The sequence below is a fragment of the Scardinius erythrophthalmus genome (assembly GCF_964197995.2).
Source record: "Scardinius erythrophthalmus genome assembly, chromosome: 7".
NCBI lineage: Eukaryota > Metazoa > Chordata > Actinopteri > Cypriniformes > Leuciscidae > Scardinius > Scardinius erythrophthalmus.
This window is the reverse complement of record NC_138227.1, coordinates 13,828,071-13,841,705: the sequence shown is the minus strand read 5'-3', so window position 1 is coordinate 13,841,705 and position 13,635 is coordinate 13,828,071.

Genomic DNA, 13,635 nt, shown 5'->3' with positions numbered 1-13,635 from the left:
CTGAGCTGAAGAGTCTTTCGGTTTGTTTTACAGCCCATAATGTGTGATAAGATGTGCTGGAGCATGGCTCTTTGTTTTCTCCTCATTCTGATTTTATGGCTGTCGCAGTTTTGCAAGTGTATTCCAAGCCAAGTGCTTCGGAAGGGCAGGCCTTTAATCCATGGTTGCTGTATTTGCTCGAGCCAGATTAGATTGTTTTATTTATTTATTTTTGCCACATAATTAGCAAATGGAATAGCCATATTCTGATATGATGATGAATGTGTCTTTGTTTTCCATTAAAGGTGTGAAGGTGTGATTGTTGGAAAAGTCCCATCTTCTCATATCAAGTAATGCAAACCACAAAAGAAATGAAGATGTCTCTTTTAATGAAACTTCCCATGGTCCTTATCGAGATCACATAGTTTTCATGGTGTGATATTTCCAGGCTGGAAAGGATAAGACAGTCAGGATTTCCCCTTGAGAGTTAATGATTTCCTCACTTGTTTTATTAAAAGAGGCTAATTATGCTGAGGCAGAAGAGAAAGTAAAAAAGATGACCATAGTCAGAATTTTTAGAGCTAGAAAAACACATCACATCAGTTTTTTTTCCTTCATTTTTTGATTGGATGACATCTTATTGTTTGTTTATTTATTTAAATTTACATACTGTTCAAAAGTTTGGGGTTGGTAAGATTTTTTTAAAGCCTCTTCTGCTCACCAAGCCTGCATTTATTTGATAAAAAAATACAGTAAAAACAATAATATTACAGTTTAAATTAACAGCTTCCTATTATAATATGTTTTAAAATGAAATTGATTTCTGTGATACAAAGCTGAATTTTCAGCATCATCACTCCAGTCTTCAGTGTCACATGATCCTTCAGAAATCATTCTAATATGCTGATTTGCTGCTCAAGACACATTTCTTATTATCACTGTTAAAAACATTGTGCTGCTTAATATTTTTTGTGGAAATGTTTTTGATCAATATGATTCAAAAGAACAGTATTTATTTCAAATTTAAATACAGGTGAAACTCGAAAAATTAGAATATCGTGCAAAAGTTCATTTATTTCAGTAATTCAACTTAAAAGGTTAGGGTTCAGTACTGAGTACATATGCATGATTATACTTTTCAGAGGGGCCAAAAATTCTGTATTTAACATCCTTTTTTTTATTGATTTCATGTTGTAATTTTCTGAGATTTTGAATTTGGGGTTTTCATAAGCTGTAAGCCATAATCATCAAAATTATAACAAATAACGGCTTGAAATATCTCACTTTGCATGTAATGAGTCTATATAATATATTAGTTTCACCTTTTTAAGTTGAATTACTGAAATAAATTAACTTTTGCACGATATTCTAATTTTTCAAAAGTTTCTAAAGTTTCACCTGCACTTTAGATCAAATGACACGTGCTCGAACTCCTTAAAATCCTCTTTTCCGTTTTGGATCAATTGTCCTCAGTCCTCAAAGTTTGTCCTTGCGCAGGGGACATTTGGGCGATTAGCTTCTTAGCGTCATGCCCAATCTACCTTTGTGCCCCCAAGAGCAGTTTGTTCTAATAGCTTTGCTCTAAATTGAGAGGCAGCCATGGGGCCGAACAAAGCCAAGCAGGAAATGTCTGAGGCAGTCACGCTGAACACAACACTTCAGGCCTGGAACTGCCATCCACCTGATTCACTAAACAAAGGCAAGCAGAGATCCTCACACCCACAATGCAACATATTACGCTTTACAAATAGTTATTTCATTCCTTTTTTGATCTTCATGTGATTTTATAGGGAAGAAGTTTATTTCAAGTATACTTTGTATACTTGTCAAGTATACTATATATATATATATATATATATATATATATATATATACACTCACCTAAAGGATTATTAGGAACACCATACTAATACTGTGTTTGACCCCCTTTCGCCTTCAGAACTGCCTTAATTCTACGTGGCATTGATTCAACAAGGTGCTGAAAGCATTCTTTAGAAATGTTGGCCCATATTGATAGGATAGCATCTTGCAGTTGATGGAGATTTGTGGGATGCACATCCAGGGCATGAAGCTCCCGTTCCACCACATCCCAAAGATGCTCTATTGGGTTGAGATCTAGTGACTGTGGGGGCCATTTTAGTACAGTGAACTCATTGTCATGTTCAAGAAACCAATTTGAAATGATTCGAGCTTTGTGACATGGTGCATTATCCTGCTGGAAGTAGCCATCAGAGGATGGGTACATGGTGGTCATAAAGGGATGGACATGGTCAGAAACAATGCTCAGGTAGGCCGTGGCATTTAAACGATGCCCAATTGGCACTAAGGGGCCTAAAGTGTGCCAAGAAAACATCCCCCACACCATTACACCACCACCACCAGCCTGCACAGTGGTAACAAGGCATGATGGATCCATGTTCTCATTCTGTTTACACCAAATTCTGACTCTACCATCTGACTCTACTGGCTTCACAAATGCTTTGCTGCATACCTCGGTTGTAACGAGTGGTTATTTCAGTCAAAGTTGCTCTTCTATCAGCTTGAATCAGTCGGCCAATTCTCCTCTGACCTCTAGCATCAACAAGGCATTTTCGCCCACAGGACTGCTGCATACTGGATGTTTTTCCCTTTTCACACCATTCTTTGTAAACCCTAGAAATGGTTGTGCGTGAAAATCCCAGTAACTGAGCAGATTGTGAAATACTCAGACCGGCCCGTCTGGCACCAACAACCATGCCACGCTCAAAATTGCTTAAATCACCTTTCTTTTCCATTCTGACATTCAGTTTGGAGTTCAGGAGATTGTCTTGACCAGGACCACACCCCTAAATGCATTGAAGCAACTGCCATGTGATTGGTTGATTAGATAATTGCATTAATGAGAAATTGAACAGGTGTTCCTAATAATCCTTTAGGTGAGTGTGTGTATATATATATATATATATATACAATTTTTATATCACATTCTAAAGTATATCTTATACTTTTGACTCCACTAAATTTCATTAAAAAGTCTGTCATTGTCAGTAATACGAATCTCTTATGATAAATATGAGACTCTTATTTGAATAAGTACACTACCATTCAAAAGTTTGAGGTCATAAAGATTTCTTTTTGAAAGAAATTAACACTTTAAATTGATCAAAAGTGACAGTAAATTGTATAATGTCCCAAAAAATGCTGTTCTTTTGAGCTTTCTATTCATCAAAGAATCCTGAAAAAAATGTATCTGTTCCCACAAAAATATGACGCAGCATAACTCTTTTCAACATTGATAATAATAAATAGAAATGTTTCTTGAGCACAAATCAGCATATTAGAATGATTTCTGAAGGATCATGTGACACTGAAGACTGAAAATTCAGCTTTGCATCACAGAAATAAATGACATTTTCAGATTCAAATAGAAAACAGTTATTTTAAATTGCAATAATATTTCACAATTTTCCTACTGCTTTATTTATCACATAAATGCAGTCTTAGTGAGCATAAGAAACTTCTTTTAAAACATTTGAACGGTGTAAGTATAAGGAGACTCTTTGTTTGAGATCTTGTTGGCCAACAGTGTCAGTGATACTGAAGGAAACAGGGTAAAGGTAATGCACAGTCTTTTATGAGGCCGCAACAGTCTTGATGGTTGTTCTCCTCTTGACCTTGATTCCACATATGAACAAGGAAGGAATAGTTACTTCCTGGATCTGCGACATTGTCCTGGTTCCTTTTCAGTCATTTTCATCAGGCTTTAAGATCCTTCAGGCAGAACTAAAGGCAAAGCGAAACATCCTGCTGTCTTGCTCTTACCATTAGTTTAGTCCCACTTTCTAATTGTGCTTTTCTCTTGCATCATTCCCTCTCTCTTCCCTCTTTCTCCACCACCGCCTGCTCGGCCAGCTCTTTATGGCTCTACATCTTGTAATCCTGCCCCTTTATTGCTTTCTCAGTGAGCTGCTGTCAAGGATAAGGCAATTAGCTTATCACCAAGACATGATTTATAGAATCTACAAGTGACACAGTCCTTGCGGTACCGAGCTGATCCTCTTTGATTTCGGCAAAACATCTCACTCTCCACTGCTTTCCAGCAAAACGTATTCAAGCCCTGGATCAGTGGTTCAGGGAGAGAGTTTTAGCAAATACATCACATAGCTACTGTGCATCAGTGCCTGACTTTTAATGTCATTCAGGAAGCCCTAGGAGGTCTGGAACCCCCCTTATGAAAATGTCCCACTCCCTGTGGTTGTGTGTGTGAAGGGATGGAGGGAGAGGTCAGATTGGTGCCAAGCTTGATCCCTCTTGCCTTATCTCAGGTAATATCCCGTCTCTCAAGGCATGTGATGTTGAGCAATGGGGTTGTAAAGCGGCGCAACGCTTTATGAGTGTTCCTGAGAAACCTTAGGCTTCGTTCCACGCTCAATGAGCGATTCGCCGCAAGACCTTCTTCTCTCTCTGTCATTCGTTCATGTTTGCACTGCACCGATGTGGAGACGGATGGATTGGTTAAGGTTTAATCCCAAAGATCATTGCTGTGGTAAATCTGAGGAATGAGATATAAAAAATCTCCAGTAGTTTTGTCTTGTAAAGTGTCTAATCATCGAAATGTTAGGATTCATTTAATGATTTCATTTTCACTTAATTATCAAAGTTCTCTAAAGTTCAGTTAAAGATTCTTGTAATATTTTTGAGGAAGATATTTTTTGAAAATATATTATATAATATATACATAAATGTGATCCAGTAATAGACTTTAAGTATACAGCGAATAACATATTGACAGACAAATGTTAACATTTCATTTAGGCCTATTTGTTTTATAGACAATTCATATGTTTAACTGCACATTTTCACATGAACAATCAATCTGCAACTATTAAGTCTCACAGCTGTGTGTGTTATTAGAGTCATTATATATATATAATTTTTTTTTTATACCCTCACTGTCTGCACTGTATTTTTTTGATTGACTTAAATGAACAGACTCATAAGAGTAATTTGTTCGGCAATCAAAATGCTGTTATTGTGATTTATGTTTTTGATTCTCTGAAAATTTGGGCTCATAAGAGTCATTCATTTGGGAATCAACCTGCCCTTGTTGTGCTTTGTTTATGATTGACTGAAAGATGTGCTCATCATCATAAGAGTCATTTTTGTTTTGAAATCAGTCTGCACTTGTCGTGCTTTATGTTAATGATTTACTAAAATGTACAGCGGTCAGGGATTTTGACTGCACACTTGTGATTTATGTTTATGATTCACTGAAAAATCGGGCTCATAAGAGTCATTCCTTTGCTAGTTGAACTGCATTTGTTGTGCTTTGTTTGTAATTCGTTAAAAAGGTCCAGCTCGTAAGAGTTATTTGTTCCGGGGTGTAGCCTACTCCAGAAAGCCAGGAATAGTTCAACCAAACCTTGCTTACTCGAGGCATGCTGGTTCCAAAAACGTGTAGTAGGCTATAGTATTAAAAATTCTGAATATGTGTAGGTTTATGACATTTTTTTTCATTTATAGATTGCCTTCTCCTCAACAAGTTGCATGATTTGATGGGCCAGTTATGCTCTACCTTGGCTTTAAAGGTGGGCAAAAATAATGTTACACTGTATAAAAAAAGAAGAAAAAAAAGTCCTGTTGTTTTTATAGAAAAACATATGGACAGCTGTGGTTGTTTAGTAGCTGTGGAATAATTTTGTAAAAATACAGTAAAAATTTAAACATATTTACAGAACAACCTGCAAATGTTGCAATTTAAAACTGTAATTTACACACACACACACAAAATTAAACTGGTAAATTCAACAGCTCTTAATTATCAAGGCCACACTATAAAACAATTCCACCTATTTCAACTTAAGTTCAGTTGCTGCCTTAAATTTTTAAGTACAATAAACTTGATTGTACAAGTCATTTCAACTTAAATTTTTATTAAACTGACTTACAAAATCAGTTGAATCTCGTATAACTTGTATTAGTTTAATTTGCTTAACTTATTTTGATGAGTTAAAGTAATGTAAAAACTTAAGTTGCCAAGTTGCCATGGTTTACTGATCATATAATTTTTTTACAGTGCTACTAAAATCAGTTTTGGACAAGCACCATAATAACACAGAGGGTAAAGAGAAATCCACACGATGAATCAAAGTTCATCTTCAAGTTCAAGTATTGTCCACAAACTGAGATAAATACATAAATATATCGAAGGTGCACAGTTTCAAACACAGAAATACAAAACACCATTATCGTAACACACATGACATAAAATAATGCCATAAATATTAGGCTTAACAACATAAGATGTAACATAAATCCCTAATGCGCATAACAAAAAACTAAGAAGAAACAATTATTAAAATGAAAAAAGTGTCACAGGGAGTTCTGGCAAAATCAGTTTTATGGCTTTTTACTGTAAATTGATGTAAGATGATTTGTACATTTAACAGTACATTTGTAGATTTAATAGTACATTTAACAGTATTTTACTATTACCGGTAACTGGTTTTTACTCAGACATTTTTGCAGTCTTTTTACATTTAAAAGTACAAACATTGGTTACACTTGTTGTATTAATTAACTACATGTACTTTTTACAGAATTACGGTTAGGGTTTGGTTTAGGTTTAGTTACTTGTAATTATGCATAATTTACTGTTATTATTACAGTAAGTACATGTAGTAACGTATTTTACAGTGTATTTCATTGCTGAACTCGTTTTTTGTTTGTTGGTAGACCGTCTCAGCAGGGGGGTTGTAGTAATGTCTGATCAATCTGGGGGGTGGACAAGTCAACGGCTCAATTTCATTCCCTCTTTCTTCAGCATAGAAATCGCCCATGCATTTCCACAGCTTCATTCCTGAATGTAGCGAACGATACGGTGGCATGCAGTCCGGGCACCCAGGAGGGCTGTTTCTTAGACCCCCACGAGCTGTTGACAATGTGTCATGGCGTGAGGGGCAGGAGGTTGAGTATGCGCTGGCACTGTGTTGAAATGCAGATGGGCCGAGACTCAGAGCGAGAGGTCGCGAGGGGGGCCGAGGTGGAAAGGTCAATCCGATGCGGCTCTCCATGCTTGGAGAGGGACCGTTTTTCCATGAGGATGGCTCCAGTGGTCAGGGTTAATGTGCTGGTTGAGGAAAGGAGATGTGCAGATGAATTCATTAGCGGAGGAGCAGAGGACCGTGGAGACGGAGAGCAAAGGGACAAAAGGCAGAGTCCACTCTGAAAGAAGGGGGGCCGGTTTGGTGACCATCGGCCCACCAGCACCATAGTGACAACATCAAACAAAACAAGACTGTCCAAATGTTCTCACTTTGATAAGATCCGATCGATTCTTTCTCACTTTAGGGGCTGTCGTGCAAACAAGAATCTTGTCTAAGCACATTTTTTGGTCTTACGTGGCAGCACATTAAGCGCAAAGAGTTAAATTAATCTGTGTGTGATGGTGGCGAAGGGAGCGAAGGTGTTTCGAGACGTTGGGACAGACGCCACGGTTGATTGAGTGTGAAGTTTTTCTCTTTACTCATGAAATAATGGATAACTTTGGCTTTAACATTAGGTGGCATTTTGCCAGGTATTTGCACAAGATTGAGATCTCAGGGGGGCATCGAAAGAACATGGCAAGCAGATACACTCAGAGATTCGGAACGCAGCCATCGGGACCTGCATGGTTCTGTTGTCTGGGATGTGATTTCTGGATAACTAAAAGTTAATGAGGTGATTTCATAGTCCCCTCCAGTATTTCAATGCAGACAAATCACGACTGACATCTCCTTGGTAGACTGACTCTAGACTCTCAGGTGTTCTCAGATTAAAAATGAAAAAGAACCTATATATCATGTGTTTCTAGATCCAAAAAGATCACAAATTGTGCCGATTTGCCAAGATACCCGTCTACAAACTAATGTCAGAGATCTAATTAGTACTTCAAACAAAAGGAATCGCCGGTGCAGCACAGATGTCTACTGATTAAATTATTTAATAAAGGTGCATAACAATAAATAAATGACTAACGTTTCGATGTGGTTACATCTTCATCAGAGTCCTGATGAAGATGTAACCACATCGAAACGTTAGTCATTTATTTATTGTTATGCACCTTTATTAAATAATTTAATCAGTAGACATCTGTGCTGCACCGGCGATTCCTTTTGTTTGAATTGTTTTGTCCTGCCCTGGTTGCACCGGACTGTCTGTGGAGTACAGAAGCGCAGAGAACTCTCTTTTCAATCTAATTAGTACTTCTCACCAAATTTTTTCAACAATATCTGAACTGCTTTCCATATTCAGTTAGCTCTTTACTCTAACTGTATGTGAACAATTGTCTCATTTGAGGATTTTACAAGAAACATCTGAGAATGAAAGTTTATGCACTTATTTATTTTCTAAAAATAAAGGTTCTTAAAGTTGGAGTAACACTAGATTATTTATAGAAAAGTGTGGACCACTTTTGATTCTCCACTTTAGACATTCTAGTAACTACAAGTAACTTTCCAACTACATGTCAACTAACTCTCATTAGAGTATTAGTATACTGTCTGATTAATATCTGCTAACGCTTTATTGTGATGCTCCCCAACAGACATTCTACTGACTAGAAGTGACTTTGCAACTACATGTCAACTTATTCTTACTAACACAAACCATAACACCTATAACCCTAACCTAACAGTCTACTAATACTCTAATGAGGGTAAGTTGCTTATAGTTAGTAGAATGTCTAAAGTGGATCATCTAAATTAAGTGTAATCGTGTTTTTTTCCCCATACCTTTCAGTGCTCAGTTCCTAAAAGAACAATTTTCTTAGTATGATGGACATCTGAATAATCTACAGATCGTTTTTCCACTATAAAGAAAGGTTCTATGGATATTAAAGGTTCTTCAGTTTCTTCAAAGATTAAATTTGCATTTATAAAGACTCATTTATATTGTGAATATTATTATTTAAAGAAAAGTATTATAAATGTGTGCAAAGAAATATATGGAAAATATTTACTTTACTTTTTTTCTATCCATCATTAAGTGCACTGTATAAACGAGAAACATAACTATGGCTTTCAATATAATAAATTCATTCTGACCTTTAGAATATATAATAATAATAATAATAATAATAAATACAATTAACCAAGTTGAAAGCAATATAAATAAAATAATATTAATAGTAATATAAAAATAATATTAAATAAAATATTATTGTCACTCTTTAGATTAGGGTCCAATTCTCACTGTTAACTAACTATTAACTACAAGTATTGCCTAATAAACTCCTAATTACTGCTTATTAATAGATAAGGTATAGTTAAGTTTAGGTATTGGGTAGGATTAAGGAATGTAAAATATGGTCATGAGGCATTAATATGTGCTTTATAAGTACTAATAAACAGCCAATACCCTAATATGCATGCTAATAAGCAACTAGTTAGTTAATAGTGAGAACTGGACCCTAAACTAAAGTGTTACCAATATTATATTTTTTTATTTTTTTAATTAAATAAAAAAAAATATTTTTCCCCAAACTTATCAGTGGACTCATGTACCATGTATTACTGTTAACCACCACCTTAACCTTCCTCATGTATACACTGTGTTTGAGTTCAGCCTGAATGTTGGCAGGGACAGTTACAGTGAAACAATACCTCCATTTAGATCTCCCTCACACACACACACCGCAGAAACATTGATTAGTGTCTGAGCTAAAGGGAAATGCTGATTCTCACCTCATCTGTTATTCATTAACAGCTGGCAAAAAAAAAAATGAAATAAAGAGGAAATAGATAACCTGCTACTGCTGCCGTCAGAACAGGAAGACAATTTGCTTACAGAAAAAAAAAATCTTGACACTTTAGGTTCCCGGTTGCATTTTAGCTTACCTGCACAGTTAATATAGGTGCAATAAGATTCACCCCATGAGACTCTGTGTACACTCATGTTCATGTAGAAAAACTGAAATGTGTACAGAAATGAAATAATTGTTGGAAAACCAAACCAAAGTCAGCACTCTAGATTCCAAATATCAGAGTTATAGGAATTCAAACAACAGATCTAGAAAATCTAGTTGTATTCGAGTTTTCGCAGATTTGATTGTGTATCAGTTAGTGAAGAACTAAGTGGTGGTGTGAAAAGGCTCAGCGTCCTTGAACAGATCTTGAATGTGAAAAGACATAAAAGTTGCATGCTGCATGCAAAATATCACTGTTTTACATTGTCATAAAAGTAGACTATGACATTATTGCCTATAAAAGACATAAGACTGTACAACTGATGGTTCAGTGCCCTTTATTGAGGAGATTGTAAAAGCATCTCTCTGAATTATTCTCACTTCAGACTTTAACATCTCACAGCTAGATGTTTTTTTATTTGATTGAATTTAAACTGAATAAATGGGCATAAACAAATGGATTAATATAGGTTTGATTAATATCTGGTCCTGCATATATATATATATATATATATATATATATATATATATATATATATATATTTATTTATAAAAAAAAAAAAAAAAACCTAGGGCCTGGCTGTATAATTACCTTAACACTTAAGAAATAAGATGAATATAGTTCCGACTCTGCGATAGTTTTTAATGAACTTCCCTCAAATGAGCCTAATTGAAAGTTTCTGAAGTGCATTTCTGTGAAAACTAAGCTGTGTTTGCTTTGCAGGTTTTTGGTAAGAGCATTTGTACTTCTCATGGCCGCTGATGGCCGTCCTGCGTGCCGCTGCATTAATGAGGCTGCTCCAAACCTAGCCTTAATCGCAGAGGAAACCATGCAGGTAATTGCCTTTGAATGTTTAATTGCGTGTGTATGTTGGGTGGGAGGTGGAGGACATTGAGTGGATTTGAGGAGGAGGGTTAAATTCACACGCACTTGATTTCAGTATGTCTGTGGACAGATATTGAGATCCACTCATAGAATGAATTAGAATCTGAATCTGAGAACTTGGCCTGCTTTGTTTGGGCTAAAGACAGATTGATGCTACAAATAATTCCCCTTTATATTCATTGTGATAGTATCACCCTTAGAGTTGTGACTTTACACCCCTAAAATATCAAAATAAAAACAGGCTCATCATAGATGCAGTTGCATGTATGAATTGCATTTTTAATAGATTTTTGTATAAATTCAGATGCCAGGGTAGTTATCTTGATGTTTAGTTGTAAATAAAACTTTAATACAACTGATAATTCAGTTGTACTTGCTGATTATTTGTAATTATTGTACTTGTATTGTAATTATTTGTTTATTTTTTCCAGTTTATTTTTTTTTAAATAAAGCTAAAATAAAATAAAACATAAATATTAGATGAAAAACGTTAATTAAAATTTAGAAATGTTAACCTGGGCAGCTAGCCTAAATAGAAAAGTTTAAGTTGAAATAAAATGACTAAAACTGAAATACAAATGAATTAAAGCTATATAGCCTAAATAAACTAAAATAAAAATCTAAAAATAAACGCTAATTTAAAATGTTAATAAATACTATAGAATTAATACTAAAATAACGAGATTTAAAAACGTCATTGACTCAAAAATATAGTTACTTTTGTTTAACAAACTAATAAATATAAAGAATTTAAAGAAGTACATCAAATACTTTTTCTGTATTTATATTATTTGCTTACCTGTTGTTAATTGTTTTTCCCCTCTGACCTCTGGGTGGCGCCAGTGAGTGAAACTTCAACAGATTGACGCACACAACAGGCCAGTGTGTAAAAAGCACTGAAACTCCATCAGACTACCTAAACTTTTAAAATAACCACTGGACATGCAAATCGCCACCAAACGCAACGCACCAGAAACACTAATAGCTAACCAACACACAGTCTAGTGGCCTGTCACAGGTATGGAGCCTTTGGCCTTCTTGCGTCTGGAATGTTTAGGAGTGGCTGGGTGTTGGCAGACTAAACATATGTCATTTTCTTTCAGTTTGAGTTTCATTTATGACACACACAACTGATTTAAACCACCATCCTCATTCAAATACTCTAGTGGAGCTGGAAGTCGATAAAGTCGCAGTCTGGAAAGTGACTGTCCTCCACTTTCAGCCACTCAAGTCATAGCAAACAAAAGCCAAGCTAACACATTTGTCTCGTGTGACCTTTCACTATCATTGATGTGCACCTCTAGGCTGGGGGACCAAATGGGATTTGGTTGGCGTCTTTTTTTCTTTCCTTTCATGCCTCAGTGTGTCTGCATGTGTGTTTTTGGGTCATTTGTTTTCTCTGAGTCATTCCGTTTGAATATGCGCGAGCTGTTAACCTGAGCGCCAGCTGTCTGATTAATTGCCCAGCTCTAGTCAGGTGGACAGGACTCAACATTCACGTCTCTCTGGGCCGGCAGAACTGCTGAGCATGAACTGTGCAAAATATTTTCCAGCCAGTTTGAACTATTCATTGCAAAGTGCCTGATTTCTTGACTGAGGACGTTTTGACCAGACAGACATCCAGCATCGGTATAATGGTTTTAAAACAGTTTGAACCCTCATGCTGTGTTTGGGATGGCTGAAAAAAATATGCTTAATTATATGGTTATTTTTTCTAATCTTATAAGAATTGATAATCAATAATCAGACATGATAACATTACGTGTATGTATATATATATATATATATATATATATATATATATATACATACACATATATATATATATATATATATATATATTTAAATTAATATAAATATAATTTTATTATATATTATTTATTTATTATTTATATACATTTTATACATTATTATTACTATTATGCAAACAACGTTGGACCCCACTGACTTCATTAAATGGACAAAAACACTGAGACATTAAAGAAAGTAAGGCGTATAGGTCTGAAATGTTGACTGAATGTTAATTTTTTGGGTGAACTGTCCCTTTAAGAATTATAGCCAATTTGATATAGCCTATTTAATATTTTTGTCTAATGCCTTTTCCATATGTCATAACAACACATACCTGAATGTTCATCTCAGGAGTATAGAGCATGTTTATTAGCACAAACTACAGGGAATTACATGCTTGTTAAAGCTTAGTAAAACCTTGTGAACGTCTGATGTAATGGTTCAGAATTGCGGTGGGACAGGCAAAAAGGAAAGGGAGGTGTATGCATGGGGTCATAGAGCCCTGATGAGGAGCTAAAGAGGGCATCCTGACCCTGAACAGAGATGGGGTTCCTCCATAGATGCCTCCCTAACCTACTTCATTCATTTGTTGTGAGAGTAATTTGTCCTTATTGTCTCAGATAGGTGAGCTTTCATCTGTTAGAAAGGATTTGATACCTAACACCTGGTGCAGTGTGCATTTTAGGCTTGTTCCCCAAGACATGTATTTCCAATCAGTGTATTCGGTCACTAGCATATTTTAAGGAAACAAAGAAGTCAACAAGCCAATAATTCAACCTCAAAGCCTGCGCGATTGGACAGGTCTTAACAAATCAAAGCAGTTGATTCACTGGCCCTACACACACCTCTTGTTCTTGTAAGAATAAACACAACAAGGAGACTTTCATGTTTTGGGCACCATTCAGGAAAAGTGTACACATACCCACACTTACTCTCTTGTGTGTGTTGACTGAGCCAACAGTGTGTCAGTCAGTCGGTCAAGGCCCGAGACAGAGAGCCACAGCCAATCACAGGCCCTGTTTGTGTAGCAGGAGGACAACCTGCAATCAGAATTGCA